This window comes from Thalassophryne amazonica, chromosome 1 (genome assembly GCF_902500255.1).
Source record: "Thalassophryne amazonica chromosome 1, fThaAma1.1, whole genome shotgun sequence".
NCBI lineage: Eukaryota > Metazoa > Chordata > Actinopteri > Batrachoidiformes > Batrachoididae > Thalassophryne > Thalassophryne amazonica.
This window is the reverse complement of record NC_047103.1, coordinates 50,283,542-50,309,302: the sequence shown is the minus strand read 5'-3', so window position 1 is coordinate 50,309,302 and position 25,761 is coordinate 50,283,542. Positions and strand designations below refer to the sequence as shown.

The window sequence follows — 25,761 nt, the reverse complement described above, 5'->3', positions numbered from 1 at the left end:
TTCATTCGGCTGCTCCCGGTTTTGTTCAGGGTCGCCACAGCGGATACAGCCACATCCGCAATGGTAATTGGCACAAGTTTTACGCCGGATGCCCTTCCTGACGCAACTCCAGTTTTACCTGGAGAAACACACACAGCCGCTGGTGTTCCAAAGAGGTCTCCCATCCAAGTACTAACCAGATCCTGCTCTGCTTAGCTTCTGAGATCTGACGGGATCAGGCTGACACAGAGCAGATTGGCTGATAAAATAAAACTTGAATGTTTTTTGTCAGTTATTTCAGACTCATTACATATAAACTAAAATGTTTCAAGCACACAAAAATTCAAACCATATCTCCAAATATTGCAAAATTTCATAAGATTAATCCAAAAAGGATTTATAATACAGAAATGTCAAGCTTCTGAAAAGTAAGTTTATTTATGCACTCAATACTTGGTTGAGGCTCCTTTTACACCAATTACTACGTTAATGCAGTGTGGCATGGAGGCAGTCAGCCTGTGGCCCTGCTGACGTGTTATGGAAGCCCAGATTGCTTTGATAGCTGCCTTCAACTCATCTGAGTCTGGTACCTCTCATTTTCCTCTTGACAGTACCTCATACATTCTCTGTGGGGTTCAGGTCAGGAGTGTTGAGTGGCCAATCAAGTCCAGTAATACCTTGGACAGTGAAGTAGTTACTAGTAGTTTTAATACTCTGGGCAGCATCCTGTGCTCTAAAATCTCCTGGTAGATAGCTGTGTTGACTTTGGACTTGATAAAACACAGTGGATTAACACCAGCAGATGACGTGTTCTTTTTGTCTTTAGTCCACGTGAGATGTTTCTGACGTTGTCTCTGGTTCAGGAGTAGCTTGACATGAGGGATACGCAACAGATGTAGTCCATTTCTTGGATACATCGCTGCCTCTTGATTCACTGAGAAAGGTGTGGGTGCAGTACATGCACGCTTACACTTACATGCTCTGCCTCTGCCGTCACATGGACTGCCACAGAGCTTTTCCAATGAATTAGGCTGTAACTAACCCTAACCCTATTTTTCAATCAGGAACTGATTCTGTGGTTACATTTCCCATTTCGACAGAGCATGCACATGTTGTCAGAGGCAGAGTGTGCAACTTGCACACTTTGGTTCCTGTAGCCAGACACTGCATTTGGTTAGCATTGATACATTACATCAAATGAAAAAGAAACTTTGTTTACCTATGTAATATCCCATAGATGGATCTGCCACCTGCTGGATGGTTAATGGATGCTGGTAAATTATGTATAATTACAAACAGTTGTGGCTTAACTCACATATGGTTTGCCTGCTACCTTACACTAGGGTTGCCAACCGTCCCTTGAAAAACGGAATTGTCCCTTATTTGGAAATAAAAGTGTGCGTTCCGTATTGACCTGAAACGGGACGCAGTTTGTCCCGTATTTCTGTGAGAATCAAAAAGTCTGTAAAATGTCAATGGAATTGACTTGCGCTTTATATGGAAACTTACGGTAAATTTGATCCCAGCCTCTCTCCTGCTCTTCACCAATGAGCTGACAGACACGAGTTGACGATACAGAATCACTCTTATCTCATTGGTTGAGGGACATCTGCTCGCAAGAAGATCCCGGACGAGAATCATGAGCCAACGACATCGGACGACCATAACAAATCCGCATGGCTGATACCGACACAGACACCGACACTGGCACTGCAGATACGCCTACGAACAGCAATGTCTGTAACTTCGTTACTCCTCCTCGAAAAAACAAAAAAACAAAAAAAGAAAGCAAAAATACATGGGCAAATGGGAAAAGGAAAATGGCTGGGTGGAAAAGGTGCGCGACAACAGCTATACGAGGTCTGTCCGTAAAGTATCGTACCTTTTTATTTTTTTCAAAAACTATATGGATTTCATTCATATGTTTTTACGTCAGACATGCTTGAACCCTCGTGCGCATGCGTGAGTTTTTCCACGCCTGTCGGTGACGTCATTCGCCTGTGAGCACTCCTTGTGGAAGGAGTGGTCCCGACCCCTCGTCGGATTTTCATTGTCTGGAAATGGCGGAATGAAAAGGACTTTTTTTTCCATCAGAATTTTTTCAGTAGCTGTTAGAGACTGGCACCTAGAAACCATTCGAAAAATTTATCTGGCTTTCAGTGAAAATTTTACGGGCTTCACAGAGAATAAGGACTTTAACTACAGGTTTAAGGACCCTTTAAAGGACGATGCGGCACAAACCACTGGATCATTTCTAAGCTGATGACTCTGTGGATACGAGACCGTCATGTGCTCTTTCTCTGGTTATCACAAGACCTGGACATCAGCCATTTCCGGCAGATTTCACTTTTAACAAGAGATTTTGTCATGGAAAGCCGCGCGGAGGCTTCGCGCGGCACGACCGATTCGCTGATGAAGCGAGACAAAGGAACACCTCCGTTTCAGAGTGTTAGAGGACAAGTTGGGACGTGTCTATCTCGGCTTTCAGTGCTTACCAGTCGAGTGAGTATAAAAGAACTTGTGGAGAGCTGGTCAGTTGGCCGGTCCATGGAGACTGGAATTGACGTCACGTGACTAGCGGCGTGCCCCACGGCGGCCGTTACTGAGGGTGGAGAGAGACCTTGATCCTGTTAACAGAAGCGATGAGGAGAAAAAAGGCAACCAGTGCTTCATCATCAACTGCACGAACCACAAAAACAAATTCTCCAATACTAAAATGAACTGTACAAGAGCCTTAATGTAATTATGTAAAACAAATGTCTATTTTAAAGTCGTTATGCCGCAATTTAATGTCAGTATACTGAGACTATAACTCAACGCCATAAGTTCTTTTCATTAAGCTGCGTTCACATGCAGAAACAAAAATGTTTAAATATATTTATGTCTATATATACTTGCAGCTGTTGTTTAATATGATATGTACATGCTGGTCACAGGAGGCATTTAAATTTGAACAGTGTGGTTGGAGGGGATGGAGGAGGTACTTTTTACCCTGACTGAGGGTCAAAAGTCATAAATTCTGAATGGCTTTATATCTACTTGTAATAAATGTTAGTAAAAATCATATATATGTTGTTGTCATTAAAGACTAGCAGTAATATTACAGTGGAAAAAGCAGCAAGATAAATTAGCACAATGGCAAGGCATACTCAGATTAATATTTTAATACATAAGGATTTTTTATCCAGACATGTATGGGTTCGTTAGACCTTTTAATTAGCATGAATACAACTTACAAGCGTCATTTATAAAAATCCATCGAGAATTATGATGACAGGAAAAAAAAAGTCACAGTAAATGACAGAATGGAATATTTCTCACCAAATTTCCACACTTTACATAAACATTTTTTTCTACCTAGACATGTATGGGTTCATTAGAAAGAGCAATTAAAGGGCTTTAAAACAAGCCTACTTTTATTAAAATCTGTTAACAAATAGTGACAATAAAGTGAGAAAAGCAGCACAGTTTGTTGTAATTTCCCCAGATTTCTGCATTTTACATAAAAGTTTTGTTTTTTCACCCACACATGCATAGGTGCATTGGAAAGAGCTTTCAAAGGGCTTTGAAACAAGCCTACATTTATTCAAATCCATTAAGAAATAGTGATGCTAGTGCAAAAAAAGCAGTCAGTTTATTATTGATGAGCTGCACATTTCCACCCTTAGTAATGGCGCCTTCCTCTCCTGAGTGACGCTAATAGATAGAGGCGCGCATGTCCATTCCAGTCTATATTTCCATGGGCCGGTCAGCCCTGCCAGTGAGGTGTCCCTTATTTATTTTTCAGAGAGTTGGCAACCCTACCTTACACTGAACATGTCATGTGCTCTTTGCTGTGCTCCACCCAGCTGACAGTGGGGAGAAACATGATGGCACGACATGGGCAAATAGTGGATGAGATACACAACTGAAAGGAAAGTAAAACTAGAATTAAAGAACATATAGAAATATAACAAATATAAGAAAATACAAAGTGCGGCTGAGGATGGTGCAAAAACCATTTTGTTGGACCGGCAAATTTGTAATGGCTAATGTGAAACCCTACTTTGAAACATTTAGGTACATTGAAACATTGTTTCAAACCATTGTTTCGAACATTGTTCCAAAGTCTGTAACAAATGGAATGCATGATGAGCTGTGCTAAATGGGTCCTCATGCAACATCAATTGTTTTGAAACACAGACACACACACACACACCACACACACACACACACACACACACACACACACACACACACACACACACACACACACACACACACACTCTCATCTTCAACTGCTTATCCAAGATCGGCTTGCAGGAAGCTGGAGCCTATCCCAGCGTGGTATTGATGCCTTACAGTGACAAATCTCACGCGTAATCACATTCTCACTGGGGAGGCTGAGATTTCGTTGTCAGTGTAAACAATCATTTGCGGGTGATGGAGTGGACAAGCAACAAGCAACTTGTTTGCAACATTGCGTCGTTATGAAGGTGAGTTCAACCAAATATGTATTTAGGTGTTTAAGATAATCATGAGTCTTTAATGTGAGTTTTATAAAAAAAAAAAAAAAAAAAAAAAAGTGCGTTGCTGTTAGGTTGTGTGTCAGGAACCGGTTCTTTTCAGGTATCATTAAGAAATGATTCGATCCATCGACATCAATGGCCTTTTTGCTTAACAATTCCCTTATCGGCCTTCAGAGTGGCCATTGTTTTTGAGGGTGTTTGTCAGGAAAATGATCATTTCTCTACACTGATTACAGACCCTGCAGCAGGTCTTATAATCAACCATTTCTGCAGCATGGTTTGCTTTGAACGTTGAACCAATGAAGCAGTGCTTTGATCTTAATTTTTCCCCACGAAAACCCTAAAGAGCATATGTCTGTGAGTAATATTAACCTTTTTATGTTAAACCGACCGGTTACGCTCTTCTGAAACAGTTGATAGATATATTTATAACTTCAAAATGGGACCAATGCTAATGCCTTAGCATGTATATGACATTTTCAGTGTTAAAGTTAGCATTAATCTGAGCCATTATCAAGCCTCCCTCCCCAGTGCGCAAAAGATTCTGGGATACTCTAAAACCATGAATAGGATGTGAGGCAGGGTTGCTTCGAAACAACATTTCCAAATGTTCCTTTAATTTGCCCCCTCTGGTGTCACCCATCACAAGAAGTCAACCGTCAACCACATGCTAGCTTTACTAGCCCTCATTGACACAAGCAACACTATGAGCAGTGCTTCCATGCATCCTATAATGATTCTCATCAAAATGTTTGACTCAGTTGATTGGGTTGTACTCTGGGACAATAGCTGATAGCTGATAGCTCGTCTCAGACTCCGTCTGCGGAACCTCCCCTCTACAACAGGGTAAAGAGGGCATGTAGCTTTAACGTCATGAGGCTGAAGATCCCTGCAATTCGGAAGACTACTCCAATCATTTCACAGGGCTTCTCAGTCATGCTCCACCATCGGTACATCAGCAAGATTCAGTAGAAGCAGACTGGTCCTTCTCTGTGGCACCATCAGTAAGGTTGCAGAGGACGTAGTTGGCTACTCGAGTCATTTCCATCAAGACTGGTTTGAGCAAATGAGGCCGAATATCCGAAAACTGATTGACCACAAGAGATCTGCTCACCTTGCATGGGAGAAACACTCTACCCGTGCCAGCTTGCGACGATTCCAAAATGCAAAGCAGAAGTGCCAGTGAAAAATCAGAGAAATGCAGAACCTGTGGTGGCAAGAAAAATCAAAGGAGAGCCAGTCAATACGCTGACAGCAGAGACCTCCGGTGCTTCTACGGCTGCAACAAAGGAAATCTTTGGTCCCCGTCGTGGTGGTACAAACATCCTCCAGTCTGCTGACGGGGCAACTACCCTTACAGATGATCAAGCCATCCTTCAAAGGTGGAAGGAACACTTTCAGATGCTTCTGAATCGTTCATCTACCACATCTGAGGAACTTGCTCTGTAAGGTACCCCAACACCCTGTCAGGCATTGGATTTCACTCCCTCCCTCCTACAACTGAGTTTCAGAAGGCATTGAAGTGCATGAAGGCATGGAAGTCCCCCGGGCCCGACAACATCCCCTTGGAACTCATTTCTCATGGGGGCAGAGCCGTGAAGACCAGGCTTTTCATGTTGATCCTGCGCATATGGGAGACAAAAGCCATACCTGCAGACCTGAAGGATGCTACCATCATTACCATCGTCAAGAAGGGGGATCGCTCCATCTGTGGAAATTACCGTGGCATCTCCCTCCTTCAGTAGTGCCGGAAAGATCTTGGGGGCATGGATTCTGCTTGACAGGCTCCTGACCATCGCTGAAGAGGTCCTTCCAGAGTCACAGTGCGGCTTCCAGCCATCTCGTGGCACCACTGACATGATCTTCTGTGCCCGCCTGCTACAGGAGAAGTCCCGTGAACAGCAAAGACCTCTCCTTTTCCTCTTCTGGGACTTGGAGAAGGCTTTCAATAGTGTCCCAAGACCAGCTATGTGGGCAACCTTGAGACATTTTGGCTGCTCTGACCACTTCACGGACCTTGTACAGGCCCTTCACGATGGGATGACTGGCCGCGTTGTGGACAAGAACAGCATCTCTGACTCCTTCCCTATCACCACTGGTTTGAAGCAGGGCTGTGTTCCGGCCCCCACCCTCTTTTCTCTCTACCTTGGGGCCATGATCCACGAACTTCCCGACACGGCCCCTGGCATCCGACTTCGCTGCAGAATGGATGGAGGTCTCTTCAACACTGGGCGCTTTCGTGCCCGCCACCTTAGTTACAGTACGGGAGCTACAGTACGCTGATGACAATGCGACCCCTGCGGACACAGTCGCTGCGCTCCAGGCCACTGTAGATCTCTTTGATGGTGCCTACTCTCACTTTGGGCTTACCTCCAATACTGGAAAGACCAAAATCCTTGTACAGGGAGTCCCAGGCCATCCTCCTCCAGACACCAGCAACGTACGACTCCATGGTGAAGTCCTTGAGACCGTGGAAGCCTTCCCCTACCTAGGAAGCTACCTCTCTAATGACTGCACTATGCACAAAGACATTGATAACAGGATTCGTGCTTCACATGCAGCATTTGGGAAGCTCTCCAACGGGTATTTCTGAACCACAATCTCAGTCTCCAGACAAAAATCATGGTGTTCGAGCCATTGTTCTTTCCATCCTCCTCTATGATTCTGAGTTGTGGGTCCTGTATAAGAGTGATATAAAAAGCTGGAGCATTTCCAACAGCAGAAAATTGTGCAATCTTGAAGATCAAATGGCAAGACCATGTCTCCAATGAATCTGTGCTTCTCCGAGCCAACTTTCTAGCATCAAGACCACGATGGCCCAAAATTGCCTCCGCTGGGCAGGGTACGTCAGAAGAATGCCCGCAACCCGACTCCCCCCCAGATCCTCTTCTCACAGCTGAGAGCCAGACCAACTGAGGGCGACGCTTCATCGCTGTAACATCGACTATGCCAAATGGGAGACCCTTGCCGAAAACCGCACTGAGTGGAAATGCACCATCATTAAGGGAACAGCCCACATGGAGAAACAACAATGCTGTGAAGTAGAGTACAAGAGACAGCAATGTAAAGAGCGGCTTCTCCTTCCTCGCTCACCACCCACTGTTCCCTGCACAAAGTGTTCCCAACTCTTCCATTCTGCTCTGGATCTGAGCAGCCACATACAACATCGTCAACCCTTGAACAACTGAGGTTGATCTGACATGGTCCTTTAGTGCTCGAAAACGAGATTATGCCGATGACGATGATGATGACTCTGGGACATCTTGAAAATTGGCAGGATCCCTAACAACTTCAAAGCTTAGCTACACACAGGTATTGTGACTGTTATTTGGCACTGGTTCGGTGTCTCTGACCACTTCCCAATTAATTCCGGCATTCCTCATGGCTGTTTTCTGGTTCCTATTCTATTAAATTTATGAACTGGATGTTGGGTAAGGTCATGGAGAACAGCGGCTTAGGTGCCTCTGTCAGTGAGGAAACGTTTACTCTTCTTGAATTCATGGCAAGGGACGATGCTGTAATCTTTGAGGAATCTTTGGATACCCTTATTGCAGCACTTCAGAAGCTCAGTGAGGAGTGCTTGGAATTGAATTTGTCCTAGATCAAGATTAAGATCCAGGGCTCATATTGACAAAGAATCTGAGTCCTCTCAGAGAGCTCCCAACTTAGCCTAAAGATTCCTAGCAAGGAATCTTAGCCTAAGAGCGATCCAGGAAGTGTCTGAGAGTAACTCTGAGCAAGGAGTGGACAGAGCTGTGATTGGGTGTCACAAAAAGGGAAAGAGAAAAAAAATGCGCTCCATGCTCCTAGTTATGGATGGACAGTAAATTCAACCTGAACTGTATGAAGAAATGTGTAATTGTGAAAATAATTTTATGTCATGATGAGAAACACGCAAAATTAAATGAATTGTTACACAGCTGCAAAATGTTTGAACATACCTCATTTACATGGCGATATTAATTACCTTATTGTTATGTTTACTCTCTATGCTGGCAATTGTGCACAAGCGATGAGTGTGACATGCTGGTACGTGCTGTAATCCAAGGTGAGAGCAGAGATTGCAGCACACAAGCGAAGTTCTCAAACAGGTGAGTTTAGGCTACGGCTGTTGACATCACTTACTTTAATATTAATAAATGTATGAATGTTATAGAATTTACATGCAATTTATTTTTCCCATAGCCAGGTACCACAATGTTGTGATGACCTTCATCTCAGGCGTTATTGCGTTACTACACTGGGTGGGAAAAGTAAGCTCATTCCTGCTGAGGTCAACCACAAACATTAAATCTGCACAATCAAGCCAGTAGTGTGTTACTGAATCACTGCCATTCAACATATGGAGAATGTCTCTCCTTCCTCTGTCTTTCTGCTGTCTTGTCTGTTTAAGACACTCTGAGGCTTCTTAAAAGTCCTCCTCCCACCTTTTAATAGTTTTCACATTTGGAGCTCTCTTAAGGTCTAAGGTCTTAAATGTTTTAGAATTTGAGTAATTCTAAGATTTTTCTTAGAATGACATCACTAGCACATCACCCTGCCCAGCATGTCTTTTTCCTGGTTCTCTCCCTCAGCCCCAACCAGTCCCAGCAGAAGACTGCCCCTCCCTGAGCCTGGTTCTGCTGGAGGTTTCTTCCTGTTAAAAGGGAGTTTTTCCTTCCCACTGTAGCCAAGTGCTTGCTCACAGGGGGTCGTTTTGACCGTTGGGGTTTTACATAATTATTGTATGGCCTTGCCTTACAATATAAAGCGCCTTGGGGCAACTGTTTGTTGTGATTTGGCGCTATATAAAAAAAAATTGATTGATTGATTGACTAGGCTACTTTTAGCCTTCGTGAATATGTGCCCAAGTCTTTAGGGTGCTGGCGGTTCCTGTCTTAATTTATGATTGTGAGCCAGATACTAACCAGTGACCTAAGGTAATGAGTGGATGACTTTGGTATTTGGTTTCTTTAGATAATCCTTGGGTTCCGCTGGGATGGATTAAATACTCTTCACCAAGCCACTTCAGGATGGGATTGGACTGCTTCTGCTACTCCTGCAGGTAGGATTGGATTTGGGGAGCTGCCACGTGCAGTTAGGGTTGCCAACCGTCCCTTGAAAAACGGAATCGTCCCTTATTTGGAAATAAAAGTGTGCGTTCCGTATTGACCTGAAACGGGACGCAGTTTGTCCCGTATTTCTGTGAGAATCAAAAGTCTGTAAATGTCAATGGAATTGACTGGCGCTTTATATGGAAACTTACGGTAAATTTGATCCCAGCCTCTCTCCTGCTTTTCACCAATGAGCTGACAGACACGAGTTGACAATACAGAATCACTCTTATCTCATTGGTCGAGGGACATCTGCTCGCAAGAAGATACCGATGTCATGAGCCGACAACGGTCGCTGGACGACAATAACAAAGCAGAATGTTCAAATGCCTTGGTGGTCTGAACACGTGTTTCTGTGTACATCAGGCTGTAACTGAGGCATTTTGAAGCAGAACTGATAGTCTGAAGTCTTTAATTTCGCATCTTTCTTCCTGAAAACTGTGTCGGTGTTTTTCTGTATTCGATCTTTACAGTGATTGAATAATCTGTACCGCTCTGTGTAGCAAATCCCTTAACATTTACAAATGATAATACAGGCGCCACAACAGTTTGCATACCTTTGGCAAATGGCAAATCTAATGAATGTTTTTTTTTTTCTTTGTTTGTTTTCTGTGATGACAGGATGACTGTGTTGGTCTTTATTTTCTGCTGTTTAGAAATAGGTATTGTGGACAATGCAGTTCGGTGGTCATAAAAGAATTAAGTCCATATCGGCCCTGAGGCACTTTGGTGGTGGTGCTTATCAATAACTCCACCTGGACAGGGGGGCCAGCTCATTGCAGGTTACTTCCCCAGTTCAGGTTTGTATCCATTTACAGCTGGGTTGACTGGGACAACATAGATTAAGTGTCTTGTTCAAGCACACGGACAGGACGCATGACAGAGATTTGAATCTAAATCTAAATATTGGCAGGCCACCCCTTATCCACTCAGCTACCTGCCCTTCTGTGGTCTTACAAGCAATTTAAAAATAAAATTGGTTGAAATGAACCAATCCTTTGCGGTAATGTGTGTCCAACCAAGTTCTTTTAGAAACTAACCAACCCAGATTGTTAACACTGCACTCTAAAACCAGACTGGTTAAACTCTCTGACAATATAATTGGTTGGTCCGTTATCGATTGGTTTCAACAGACACACTGGCCAGCCTGTGACAAGTCCAATGGGCTTCTCCATTACCACTCCACTGGGTCAGTGTGATTTATTTATTCTGATTTTGGGAAATGATAGGCTTCTCAGTATGTTGGACTTTGAGTAGGCCAAAGTTACGGATGTTTTTGGGTCATGAAATTGAAAAATAAACCTTTACTCCAGTGTTAACAATATGGATTGATGTCATGATTACAGACTGAACAAAGCAGGACACAAACTCAAAAACAGGAATGATTGTTCAAAAGCTTTAGTCATTGTCCAGGCTGGATTCGGTACAACAAGCAGCACAAAGTAACAGTGTCCAAAACATGAGACAATATGCAAGGTCAGTAGACTGGCCAGAGGTCAGTACATAGCTTGACAAAAATGAGGGACAAGGACACATGAGAGCTAGAAACGCAGGCATAGAGCATAAACGATCAGGCAGACACGTGCAGGAAATGAGAGACTTAAGAACAGGAGTAATCAGGTATAATGAGAAGTAGATGAGGAAGAAGTGAGCAGGAAGGCATGACCAAGCAAATGGGAACCAGACACACCCACACCAAGACACACTGAGGGACAAGAGAGTGCCAACAAAAAAAAAAAGCCAAAACTGCACAGAAAACCCCCACACAAGAATTAACTATAAAATAAAGCTAACAAAATACCTACAACCCCACATCATGACAATTGGTTGCTTTGAACAAGACCTTGATTGGACACATATCAATGCAGAGAATTGGTTAATTTAAAAAAATTAGTTTTTTAAGTGAACAGGCAAAGCTTTTTATCAGCTCGATGTCTTTGTTTGCAGACTCTAAAACTCAAAAAGTGGTTACAGTGGGATTTTTATAATAATGATGATGACGATAATAATAATAATAACAATAATAATAATAACAATAATAATAGACCCTTCACATATAGTATATTACATGATATAATTACAGGAGGAAAATGCAGTTAAAACAAATTGTTTTAAATAAAGCAATTAAGAAAACAATATTAATAAAAATTATTTTATTACATTAAACCATTAGACCATTGTGAATTAAATAAATAAATCCCAGCATTATGAGTGTCAGCAGGTGATAACAAACCTGTGTTGATTCTTGCTTTAAAAATCTTAATGTAACTCAACTTCCTAATTTCTTGGTGTTCTGATGAAGAAAGAATTTAGCAAACTTTTGTGGTGATTTGAATCTGCCCCCCGGTCTCTCAATGAAAAACTAAAAAAAATTCCATCTCACTTATTTATTTTCATTATTAGTATAAGTATAAAAAAGCTCAGAATGAACTTTTTTGATGTTTCAAAAAATTTTCAGTGACCAGTATAGCCACACTTTTTTCAACAGCTATCAGGCTTGAAAGGTAGGACAGGCTGGATGCAAATGCACAACGCAGGTACACAGCTCTGTGGAGGAAAAACGTTTACTTGATAAGCAGGCTTAGGTCGGTACAGGGATAGGTAGTCCAAACAAAGCAACAGGATCCAGAACGTCAGGCAAAACGCGTGGTCAAAATGCAAGCAGGTTCTCTTCATAAACCGAGACACGAGGCACAAAAAGCAAGGCAAGAGTACAAGAACAGAGCTGGTAAGAAGGCACGAGGCACATCGAACTGGCAAAGCAGACTGGATCAAACTGGTTTAAGCTGGCTGACGTAAAAAGTGGGGTGGACCTTCATAGACAGAGGAAGAGACAGACGGACAGAGACAGGATTAATGACCTTAGCTATCGGAAAGGGACCAACAAACCTGGGAGCCATCTTATGAGGAACACCCCGTAGCGGCAGATGACGCGTGGATAACCAAACCCGTTGTCCAGCAGAGTAGGAGGGTGCAATGGACCATCTGCGTCCGCCGCTGCTTTATAGCTTACGGAGAACCGCAATAGGCCCTCCGGGCCCGGTTCCAAGTTCGCTGGCAACTCATCACAAGACTGAGTGCAGAAGGAACAGATGAATGAAAATCCGTGGAGGGAAAAAGAGAAGGTAGATGAACAAAGACAACGTGAAACGGAGAGCCGGAGGAAACAGTTGGCAAACAGTTGTGAGCGAGTTCGATCCAGGGCAGCTGGGTGGACCAGGAGGTGGAAATTATGAAGAAAAGATACGCAAGCCCTTCTCTAACTCCTGATTCACGCGTTCAGCCTGACCATTGGCCTGAGGGTGGTAACCAGAGTGAGACTTGACGTGACCCCAAGAAGCTGACAGAATTCCCTCCAGAAATGGGAAACAAGCTGAGGCCCCCGGTCTGAGACTTTATCTTGAGGTAACCCATGCAACTTGAACACATACTTTAACAAGGATTCTGCTGTTTCCTTAGCAGACAGGAGTTTAGGCAGTGGTACGAAGTGAACCATTTTGGATACGATCAACAACTGTCATGATTACAGTGTGGCGCTTAGAGGATGGTAACCCAGTCACAAAGTCCACGGATATATGAGTCCAAGGCCTAACCGGAATCGACAAAAGTAAAGAGCACCTGCGGGTGGACGTGTAGAGGTTTTATGCATGGCACAAACAGAACATGCATTAACATAATCCTTGATGTCAGCTAACATCTTTGGCTACCAGAACCGCTGTGAAAGTAAGTACCTTGTTCTCTTAGCACTCGGGTGACACAAAAAACAGCTATCATGTCCCCATTGAATGACTTTCCCCTTAGTGAAGCTGGAACAAACAACTTGCTAGCTTCGATGTTCCAAGTTAGTGCAGACACAAAACATTTGTCAGGCAGAATCGGCTCGGGAGTGGAATTAGAGGTGACGGAATCATCTAACCGGAGAGCATGTCAGGCTTGCCATTTTAGACCCTGTATGATAAAACAAAACTGAAACAGCTGAAAAAGATGTCCCACCTAGCCTGGTGCGCGTTTAGACGTTTAGCGGAGCGGAGATATGCTAGATTCTTATGATCTGTCCAGACTAAAAAAGGCAACTGTGCCCCCTCCAACCAGTGCCGCCACTCCTCCAAAGCCACTTTAACCACCAGCAGTTCGCGATCGCCGATGCCGTAGTTGCACTTGGCGGCAGTGAGTTTCTTCGACAAGAAGGCGCACGGGTGTAACCTGTTATCTTGGGGCCCTGTTTGAGAAAGCACTGCCCCGATACCGGCATCAGATGCATCGACCTCAACCACGAACTGCTGGGTGGGGTCAGGAAGGAGCAACACTGGGCCATTGTAAATGATTCTTTAGGTTCCGGAATGCCTCGTCGCACTCCGGGGTCCGTACAAACTGACGAAGCGAGGAGGTTATGTTATGTAATGGAGCTGCGATAGTACTGAAATTTCGAATGAACTTACGATAAAAGTTGGCAAAGCCCAAGAACCATTGAACATCTTTGCGACTTTTCGGAACCGCCCAATCGCGAACTGCGGCAACTTTCGCCGGGTCCATCTGTATGAGCTCTTCTGAAATCACGAAACCTAAGAAAGACACCGTGGAACAATGGAATTCACATTTTTCAGCTTTGACATAGAGATTATTTTGTAATAAGGTTGATAAAATGGATCGTACCTGTTTAACGTGCGTCTCTAGATTTGGGGAATAAATCAGTATATCATCGAGATAAACAAAAATACACCTATTGAGGTATTTGCGTAATACGTCATTCACTAGATTTTGAAATACCGCGGGAGCATTAGTGAGGCCAAATGACATGACTATACTCATAATGACCCGTGGGAGTATTAAAGGCAGTTTTCCATTCATCCCCGGCACAAATGTGAACCAAGTGATACGCATTCCACAAGTCCAACTTTGTAAAGATTTTAGCTCCCTCCAAAAGCTCGAAGGCTACTGAGATCAGCGACAAGGGATAGTTCTTGACTGTGACGTCATTAAGGCCTCGATAATCAATACAGGGAGGAGTGTTTTGTCCTTCTTTTCTACAAAGAAGAATCCAGCCCCAGCAGGCAAGGATGATGGATGAATTAGCCCAGCCACTAATGATTCTTGAATTTAAGTGTTCATGGCCTTGCGTTCGGGGGCTGAGAGTGAAAATAACTTTCCCCGGGGAGGCATAGCCCTTGGAGAAGATCAATCGCACAATCATACTCACGATGAGGAGGTAGTGATTTAGCTTTTGACTTACTAAACACATCAGCAAGATCATGGTAACATGTAGGAATTCCCTCCAGATCTGAGTTATGTAAACCAGAAGTTTTAACAGGCTTAGTTAAACAACATTTGTACAGCTGGTTCCCAGGACTCTATCCTCCCGAGCGACCAGTCCAGGCGGGGTTTGTGGCGCTGCAGCCAGGGATGCCCCAGGATAACCGGGTGAGTCATTTTATCAAAGATATGGAAACTAATGCTTTCTGAATGATTATCCGGTATGGTCATTTGAACTGACTGCGCCCAGAATATTACTTGGCCCAGCGGGCTGCCATCCACCGCATGGACCACCAAAGGCCATGAGAGGATCTGGCAAGAGAAGATTGCATGAGATTAGAATCAGCACCAGAATCAATAAATACTGGGCAAACTAGGGAGGACGAATCAGACTTAAGTTCAGCATTAATCATATCTGAGATGAGGGGAGAATTGAGCTCTGACTCACCCACACTACTGTTCTCAGCTGCACTGGAGCACCCCTAACTGGGCAATGTACAAGCAAATGAACGTGTTGATCACAGTAGTAGCACAGTCCTTCCACGCGCGGTGCTCCTTCTCTTTGTTGGTGAATCGGGCCCTCCCCACCTGCATGGGCTCCTCGGTGGAATTGGAAGGGAGGGCGCTTGGATGACCGGAAGTGGGTGGCCGGTCCATCGTGGTCCCGAGGTGATGGCGTTCCGACAAGGGTGCTCCGACAGTCGGCCATCGGTGCAGATGGCCAAGGCTATTAGGTCGTCTAAGTCTTCCGGCAAATCTGTCGCAATGAGCTGGCTCCTGATGCTTTCATTTAATCCTTGAAAAAACACGTCTTGGAGGGCAGCGGAGTTCCACTTGCTCTTCACGGCCAGAATGCTGAAGTCGATAGCGTAGTCAGCCGCGCGGCGATGGCCTTGCTTCAGCCTCAACAGTTCACGTGCTGCCTCACGTCCAGGAGAGGAGCGCTGGAAAACCTGCTGGTAAAGGCTGCCAGGGAGGCAGGATTGCGAGTCTCAGCTCCATTCAGCCATAGCCCACCCTGCTGCCCGACCGGTAAGGTGCATGATGAAAAATGCTTTCTTCGACCGCTCGGTCAGAAACATTGGTGCCATCAATTCAAAGTGCAATTCATATTGTGTAATAAAGGGTTTGACATCCCCTGAGTCACCAGAAACTCTTTCGGGTTGCAAAAGTTGATTGCAGACCTCTGGTACAGGAATGGGAGCTGGTGGGGCAGCTGATACTCCTGGATGTGCTGAAGTTGCGGGAGTCGTTCGGGTCGTAGCCTGATGTTTTACAGCAATTAGTAGCTGCTCCATCCGAGCACTTACTGTGTCCATGAACATACCTTGTCTTTTCACTAGCGCATTGAGACCAGAATTCAGAGCAGCGAGTTGGTCCTCCTGTTGCGGTAATTGTTGGCTGTGGTGGCGAACCACCCGCTGGAACAAATCTGCGTCTGCTGCGTCCATCATGGGCCAGTTCGATCTATTAGGCTTGAAAGGCAGGACAGGCTGGATGCAAATGCACAGCGCAGGTACACAGCTCTGTGGAGGAAAAATGTTTACTTGATAAGCAGGCTTAGGTCGGTACACAGATAGGCAGTCCAAACAAAGCAACAGGATCCAGAACATCAGGCAAAAAGCGTGGTCAAAATGCAAGCAGGTTGTCGTCAGAAACCGATGAGGCACAAAAAGCAAGGCAAGAGTACAAGAACAGAGCTGGTAAGAAGGCACTAGGCACATCGAACTGGCAAAGGACAGATTCAAACCGAGCAGCTTATAAAGCATCCAAGTGATTAACCGAAACACAGAACAGGTGTGTAGGGAAACACCCAAAACCGGGGCGTGGACAGACGGACGGAGACACCTACCACCAAGAACCAAGAGAAAAAGGCAAGAGACAAAAGGACAGAGTAAACCCAAGTAGAAAAGCAGAAAAAGAGACAAACCAAACCCAAAACCACCCCCCACAACCCAGGAGCCTGACAACAGCTGCCATGAGTCTTCCATCCATGGAGTCTGTCAGTTTCGTGATCTGTTGATGATCAACTTTTCATGCAGCAGTGACCACAGCCTCTCAAATGCTGTTCAAAGAGGTATACGAGTATGTATTCATGTTTAAGAAGGGCTCACAAGTCCTCAATAGGGTTTAAGTCAGGTGAGCAAAGGGGCCATATCATTTTTCTGTCATCTCTGAGGTCTTTGCTGGCTGGCCAAGTAGTGGAGTACTTGGAAATGTGATGAAGCTTTGTCCTGCAGAAAAATGATGGTCTTCTTGAACAATGCAGAATTTTTTTCCTGTCCCACTGCTTGAAGAAAGTATCTTCTAAAAAGTGGTAGTAGATTTGAAAGTTGATTTTAAAACCCATTTCCAACCCAAAAAAAGCCCAAAAGGTATTTCTTGACCTAATCTCGATGTTTGGACTTGTGAGCCTTGTTCAGTGGTGGTCATGTTTCAGCCTTCCTGACCTTGGCCACACCCTCTCTAATTACACAAATACATATCACTTGAGAATGCTTAAATCCAATAAGGATAGATTTAATACAGCTTGAAGTTGAAAAATATGCTTAGAAATGATAAGTTCAAATACTCACTCACCTGAAGGTTGTGCATGCAGTGTAATTTGCATGACTTAGTGTCATTCTTCTTTTTTAATCTAACAGTAAAATGTGTTTTGTACAAAAACATGGAAATAAAAAATTTTAAGTTTGACCTCTGATGGTACTGTGTCACAATATGCAATAGTTCCAGTTCTTGCTTCTTCTTGCACAAACACATCTGACTTCACTGCATCATGACATATTTCCTAATGTGACAGAGCATCCATTATACGTGCTACTGCGCAAACGCCCCGTGCAGTCATCTGAAAGAACTTGGGTTTTGTGCACATGGCGTCAAAAGGAGGCAGAACATGACTTATAATATGGCAGAACTGTAACTTATTGCCACTGAAAAGTTCCATCAGACATGGCTGACTGAAGAAAGGAAGACTGTGTTTGCTTCACTGATGGCTTTATCTGATTAGTTGTCTACTTTACAATGAATACATCAAAACCCAGGACACACATTATAATTACATAAGGGCTTTTTGTGGTGGTGGTGGTGGTGGGTGTTTAAAGCTTACATAAATGCAGGAATACCTTTTAAATTGCATATTGGCGACATACTTGATGACGTACTTCAATTTAAATCAAAAAATTCTGTGTGAGTTGAGTGGGCTGTAAGACAGACCTACATGATAGACTTTCACATAGATTTGAGGGGGAAAACAAATTTGATGTCAGCCGCTGGTGTTGTGATTGTTAAATGAAAATTGGGGCGCTGTGGAAAGCTCAAAGATAGACTGAAATTAAGAAAGACATTTTAAAATTTTCAACAATTGCTAGGGCGTGCCCTTGCTGCTGCTGATAGGTTCTTCTCTTCCAAACATCCTCATCCACAATGAAACTTTGCCTTGTGCTAAATCATCAAGAGCTGACAGAATATGTTGAAAATAGCCTTATAGCACAAATGCACCAAGCATTTTAAAGGGACATATTGTTTCTGTTGACGTTTTATAGTTAATATGATTAGAGTTACATGTTAAACATCCACAAAGTCTGGCAATTTTACAACACTCTGTGCAGGACCTACCTGGTTGTAAGCAGGGTTTAATTTCAATTTTCATTTTATTTTCATTTATATAGTGCCAAATCACAAAAAAGTTGCCCCAAGGCGCTTCACACAAGTAAGGTCTAACCTTACCAACCCCAAGAGCAAGCCCTGAAACTGCTTGTTTTACACTTATTTGGCATATGTCGCACAAGTCCATATGTACACAGTGGAACCTCGGTTTTAGAACTTAATTGGTTCATAAATGTTGTTCTTAAACCGAGTTGTTCTTAAACAAAAACAATTTTCCCATAAGAAACAATGTAAAATGGATTAATCTATTACTGGCCCCAAAAAGAACACTGTTTTTACCTTTTTTTTTTTAACAGTATTTCATGCATAAAAGGCAGACAAAATACAAATAATATGCATAATATCTTAATAATCATTAATAATTATAATAAAACAGACAATTTAATTTCACCTTACCTGTACAGAAGAGACCATAAGAACATCAGGTAACTGAACTTCTGAGGGATCAGATGCCTCTGTTGCAGTGAAACTGGTTGGATTTAATGTTGTATGCTAACAGCATTAGCACTTTTAGCAGCTCTTGGTAGCTTCACCCGTTAGCTCCACTTAATGTGTGATTACTGTAAAAAAAAAAAATGCAGCCTATAACTTTTAATGTCCACAACAAGGTAAACCATTAGGAAACCACCACGCAGTCCCCAAAATATGATTTAATAAACACCCGAAGATGGACTGTCTTGCTTTCTTCTTCTGTGGAGTTTATTGGTGGATTGCAAACCAATATGGTGCATTACCACCACCTACTGTGGTGGAGGTGTTTGTGAACCAAGACTTTGTTTGAAATGAGATGCATTTCTCATTAACAAATATGTTTGTGAACTGATTTGTTTGTAAAGAGAGCCGTTCTAAAACCAAGGTTTCACTGTACTTGTATTTGCTCTGGGTGAAATGTTACTTATCTATGTATGTAGTATGTGGCATGGTTTGTGTTCGCTATGCACAGCCACAGTAAATAAACAATCAGCACCAAATTTGGTATGGTGACTGGTCACCGAATTAATATCTGTGCCATTGAAAGAATGTAAAACATTCATTGTTTGTTTTATATAACGGCTAAAATAGATCGTCATTTGATATTTTATTAATTTGTGAACAACAGAAAAGGGACTTACATTTTGGTGTTCTGCTGTGACGTGTAGTCCAGTGATGCTGTGCATTGACTTCGGACTTCCATAAAAAAAAGACTTTGTGTAGTTCCTCAGTCCAGCCAAAATCAGATCAGCGTTTCATGTAAACAGCTCTTCATGCATCCAGACGGCTTACAGCAGAGTGGATTTTGTGTGTGTGTAGCAGTGTCAGTTAACTCAATCAAACCATCATGTCACTGTCCTGCGCGCGCACGTGCGCGCACGCAACTGGCTCAGTCGAGCTGTGTACCTGTAGGGCTGTAGGAACCAGACTAGAGGTGCCACCTCTCCGAAATGAGGGCGTGGCTAACAGCAGCTTCTTTGTATTTAAAGCAACAGGCACAGAGAAAGACTATTTTAAAGACATGAAAATCTATTTTTTAAATGAGGTATCACCTCATTGTCTGTCATATTCTTGGCTACAAATGTTTTATCTGTTTTTAAAATACAAATATTTACTTTCTAATCTGATTTATCTCAGAGGGCAGCTTAGTCACTGAGATCTTCTGCCTTGGGTTTAACATTCAAAGAGGTTCTAACATTAGTTTTTGAGTTATGACACTGTGAATGCCCCCTGACTGCTTTCCGGTGTGGCAGTGGGTATAACTGTCAATGTGGATGATTAGGATGTCTGTCAGTCATTTTAGACTTGCTTAATTATCACTTGGTGAAATATTCAAACTTTTGCATCACATCACATGTCACATTTGAAGCCAGTGTCAGGATTGTATATCATAATGGTCAGTCTGAGCTTTTAAACAGCAAGAAAACTGGGTACACTTTTCTTGCAATGGCTTTGACCTAGATTTCTTATGAAAAGCATTTTCCTGTCACATTCTAAACCAATTCCACCAAGTCGCACAGACGATGTCTGTCGCCTATTATATTTTATAACACATTACTCCATCAAAAATGTCTGACAAAAGAAAAGTTCTTTTAACAACCGCAAATTATGCACAGAAGCAGAACATTTATTACCATGCACACTGGCTATAAAAATGCTAAATATTTAAGTGGACATAAGGTTAAAAGCATTCATTCAAAATGGGTAAATACAGAAAATAGGCTTATTCTGAAAAAAACATGTTCACTACAGTACAAATCAGTACAAATATGATGCCTGATCAAATGTTGAACACAACAGATAGTATTTTAGAAATGACAAGTAACATTTATATTTAGTGAGCTACATAATCTGTGTCAGTACCGACGGCATAGAACATTTTCTTTTCTTCTTCTTCTTATTTTACATAAAGTAGCACTACAGCAATCAGATGGTCTGTCCAACAGTCCAGGATTCTGGTATGGCTCCAAGGTTTGACTGTGATATAAACTTCTGAAGGTTACTACATCCTCTTATCCTATAGAACTGGTAGCGCGTTCCGTACCTTTTCCCTTTCCAGGTTTGTGTTTTCAATCGGCTAGCTTACTTTCTGTATTATAGGTGAAAAAGAAGTCAGCAGGCTGCAGGGCTTTCCTCCACTATGGTCCATTTACATGAACTAATCTTCTGAGGTTCAAATTCAGTGAAGCCTTTTGAAATTAGATTTAAAGTTCATCTCTTCTCCATTATTAATATCTCAATGTTTGTTATTGTGTTTTTTGCATGGACCTATCCTTAATGTTCCAAATACAACTCTATGCCCTGGCTTTATTCATTTTTTATAATGAGTTTCATGAATGTGATTTAGAAAGCCCCTTTCTTGTTTAGAATTTTTCTTAAATGTATGTGGTAAAGACCTTGGTGACAGTTGGTGGGAAACACTATATTAATTAATAAAATAAAGAAATATTACTTTGACTTTGTTCAAATACCAGCTGACCTACATCTGATTGTTTATGTTTGCAGGAAGGTTTGTATCATATGAAAAAAAAAATCCTATTTGCATTTGACTACAAAAACATATGCAAGGTTTGTAATTTTATGTAGATAATATAAGAGTGAGGCTGGTTTTGGGCTACCAGTGTTTAAGATCTGGGTTTGATTCCCGGTCATGCTACCTGTCTGTGCCCTTGACAACACACTTCACCTGCATCGCCTCAGTTCACTCATCCGTAAATGAGCACTGGCCTTGGCTAGGAAGCAACCTGAGTCAGACTGGTATCCTGTATAGGGGGAGTCATAGACTCTCATTTGCTTTATGTTACAGAATCTGGGGATAAGCACAGAGACCAGCTGGCCTCAGGGTCTATATAGGACTTCTTCTGTGTCTTGGGCGCACACACACACACACACACACGCACACACGCACACACACAACACACACCAACACACACCACCACAACACACACACACACACACACACACATGCAATCCAGTGGATGTAAATCTGTGATAGACTGTCAGCCTGTCCAGGGTGTACCCCACCTCTTGTCCAGTGACCGTTGGGATAGAATTGATTAAGAATTGGACTATTTGTTCGCCTGCAAAGATATCGGCATTGCCAAACACTTCTGTGCAGTGACCTCATGACTCCATAAGCCTCTTCACGGGCACCTCTCGATCTCAAAGGCCAAGGACCTGGAGACGTGTTTGTCACTGCCGAGGTTCAATTGCTTCTCCACCATGAAGAGTTCAGGTGCAAAACCCTGTATCGCCACCAAACCACCTCTTGTTTTAAATAAGGATATTTAAGGTGGATTGATTGAATTGATGGAAGTTGTACATCTCCATGAATCATTCTTTCTTGTTATGAAATGGTTATGGTGCACCGAACAAAATAGCAGAATCTCAAAAATCAACCTTTATGCAGAAATTGTTAATTAGCAATCTTTAATATATTTGGCTGCAAAAACCTGGTATTTCCACCTTCAGTTTGTTTGCAAAACTCAGTAAGTCCATCATTTTAATGTACGCTAAGACAGAGACGCCAAGTCGGCTAAAAGGTTCGTTCCAATGCTCCTCAGTGCGCTCCTACAGGTGTTCCACCTGCTGCTACGCCTGATGTTGGGAAAACGAGTGAGACGAGAGCCGCATGAGGCCACACATCTGGCTCTCTCTGTCTCCTCCTCCTCTCTGCGCCACTCCATGGCACAGAGCCCAACTAAGCATGCAGTCACAAAGTTCTTCTGGTGTGGATTTAAAGGAGCAAACTGGAGCGATCTGAATTGTTCATCAGCTGTGGATGAATATGGGTGTGTGTGTGTGGAGACAGTTTGCCTCATTCACAATGTGACAGAACTTAACGATGCGCTGTTACATGGTAACAGCTGACACCTCTGCCTCAAGTCATCACATTCGTGATCAGCGGCCAAGAATGTATACTTCATGGCATTTGTGACGTCCCGTTGTTATGTGTAAACCCAGCATCAGAGAAGCACTTGTGGGCGCCACAATCTTTGCGTCACATGACCAAGATACATGCCAGTGAGTGGTGTGCTGTTCACGGTGTAGTTTTGCACACAGACTGGGATAGCGCTTATGAGGTTCTGCATACAAACCGCATCTTGACTTGCATTTACCACAGGATTTATGGGGTGTTGCAGCAGAATTGATTTTGTTATCAGATACGAGCCTCTGTAAGCTTTCACTTGCAATGCTTATCTCATTTTCTGTGGACGTGGCGTTTTACGGGGTTTTGCGCCTCAACTTTTCACATACAGACACACTTGTGATGGCTGAGCCCAGGAAGTTGTTAAAAGCCTTAGTCTTAGTCTTTATCCAGGACATTTGCAAACCAAGACACTCTGATTCCTCATTCAGCTTCTCACGTGCTGCAATCAGAGCATCCACTGACTCCACGTAGATCACTGCATCTTCTGCTAAGTCAAGGTCAGTAAACCTTTCCTCATTAATAACAGCACCCAAGTCACTGGTTTCCACAACCCATTCCATGCAAGCATAGAACAGTGTAGGAGCCAGAAAATGCCCCTGAAGAATGGGGAAAAAAGAAGAAAGAATCTTGTTTCCGCTCCCCATGGAGGTAACTCTGCCACTACCTTTTGTTGGAAGGTAGCACTCATTATGAAGAGGATGGACAATTTGCTCATCTGACACAGAATCACTGTGAACCACCATGTTTGCAGTGCTTGCAACTTTACACCTGCACACATATTAATCTCTGCCGTTCATGTTTTTCAGTAATTTCTGCTTCTAAGAGGCAGATCAGTTTTAAAGGTTGCATTTAAGTGTAAGCATCTCATTCCCCTACCTCCAGAGGAATCATTAAAATTTATCAGCTCTAATCATCTAAGAGACTCACCCCCAAACAAAGGGATAATAATTTATGCCTGAACCTCTTCCGGTGCAGCATCACAGGAGAGGATTCTCCCACAGTGATCAGGTTAGGGACAGTGATTTGTAAATGAGGTGACACGAGTTAACCACAAGCAGTCTCTCGCTCATTTGATGGGTGTTTTTCTATTTGTATCAGCGAACATGTGTTTCTCATGATGGGACCTGACACCTCCCCTGGAGCAGCATGCAGGATGAGCAACAAAGAGGAGAGGCTGCAGGAAAAAAAAAGAAAAAAAAATCACACCAACGGCAAACTGCATCCTCACCCACTAAAATGGAGTGATGGGAACAGGGGATGATGTCAGATATTCTTATGTTGGATTCTAATCCATGAGTGCAAAATTGATTTCATCAACACCTTTCTCTCTTAAATGGCCAGTTTTTACTTTAGCCATTTTGACTTGTGAGCACTGTCTGTCTGAAATGGATTTACTATTAAGAATTAATGAAAGGAGTTTTAACACCTTGTGTGAGGTGACTTAACAAATGTGTGCCAAAATGGGAAAGTGCCATTTTTGGTAATCATGATTATTTGACAGGATTTCTTTTTTTGTTTTTTTTGTTTTTTTGTGCTCTGCAATAATCAGTCTTTTCACTGGGTGTTTGAGCAAGTGTGCAAATGAAAAAGTAACATTTAAAGGTAGTAAACATACACTTTTTTTTTTTACCTGAGGCCATCAAATATGGCCATTGGGTATTGCGAAGGCTTTGCGTCTGTCCATCCGTCTGTCTGTCTGTGGCTCTCTGCTCAGCATAAGTCCAGTCTTATCACTGCCAGACTGTTGAGACACAGACCTTGGACAAGTTCAAAGATGGCTAACCTTGACCTATTTTAAAAGGTATTTTAAGTGGTTAAAAGTGACATTCTATTTGAATCTGTTCAGTTTTGTTTTTGAGTGGCAGGCGTGACAGCCAGTCAGAGTAGAGCTGCACCATGACATCAGTGTCTGCACTCTCCAAAATTGCTTCATTATGTGTGTTTATATACATGTTTCTCATATATTATGTAAACACTAGTGAGAAATAAACACTTCTAAGACTGAAAACGCTGTTTATGGAACCTAGTAACACTCTGAACTTATTTCGCGAACATTAGCATGGTGACATCACTAGGCTGGTCTTCTTCTTCTTTGTCTTTCGGCTGTTCCTGTTAGGGCTCGCCACAGCAGATCAATCGTTTCCATCTCACCCTGTCCTCTGTATCTTCCTCTGTCACATCAACCACCTGCATGTCCTCCCTCAGCACATTCATAAACCTCCTCTTTGGCCTCCCTCTTCTCCTCCTGCCTGGTGGCTCCATCCTCAGCATCCTTCTCCCTATATACCCTGGGTCCTTCCTCTGCACATGTCCAAACCATCTCAATCTCACCTCTCTGACTTTGTCTCCAAACCGTCCCACCTGAGCTGTCCCTCTGATATGTTCATTCCTAATCTTGTCTATTCTCGTCACTTCCAAAGAGAATCTCAACATCTTCAGCTCTGCCACCTCCAGCTCTGCCTCCTGTGTTTTTCTTAGTGCCACCGTCTCTAAGCCGTACAACAGGGGTGGTCAAGTTCGGTCCTCGAAAGCTACCTTCCTGATACTCTTAGTTGTCTCCCTGCTCCAACACACCTGAATTCAATGAAAGACTCGTTAGGAGGCTTTTAATGAGTCTCTACTGGTGGTTGGCTCTCACTGCGGTATTGTATCACTTCCTGTTCCGGAGCACAGTGGTGTTTTGCTGTATCTGTTAGCTGTTTAATCTGCGCAGTTAGATTGATCTAGTTAACTAGATAACGATTTGTTTCACAGTGTAATCTTCACGTGCCTTAACTAAAGCACTCCCTCTGCTGAATCACCTCTAAATTATTTTACACATTATTCACTTTGTGTGTTTTTAGGAATCCGCTAGCTTAGCGTA

The 25,761-nt window shown here is 43.0% G+C and overlaps 1 long non-coding RNA gene across 1 annotated transcript; it reads left to right on the top strand.

Moving 5' to 3' along the window:
• Positions 1-707: 707 nt before the first annotated feature.
• LOC117519369 lies at positions 708-16,144 on the top strand. The gene is made up of 3 exons (XR_004563265.1): positions 708-788; positions 4,951-4,953; positions 16,134-16,144. It is a non-coding gene; the product is annotated as an uncharacterized LOC117519369 (long non-coding RNA).
• The last annotated feature ends 9,617 nt before the right edge of the window (positions 16,145-25,761 follow it).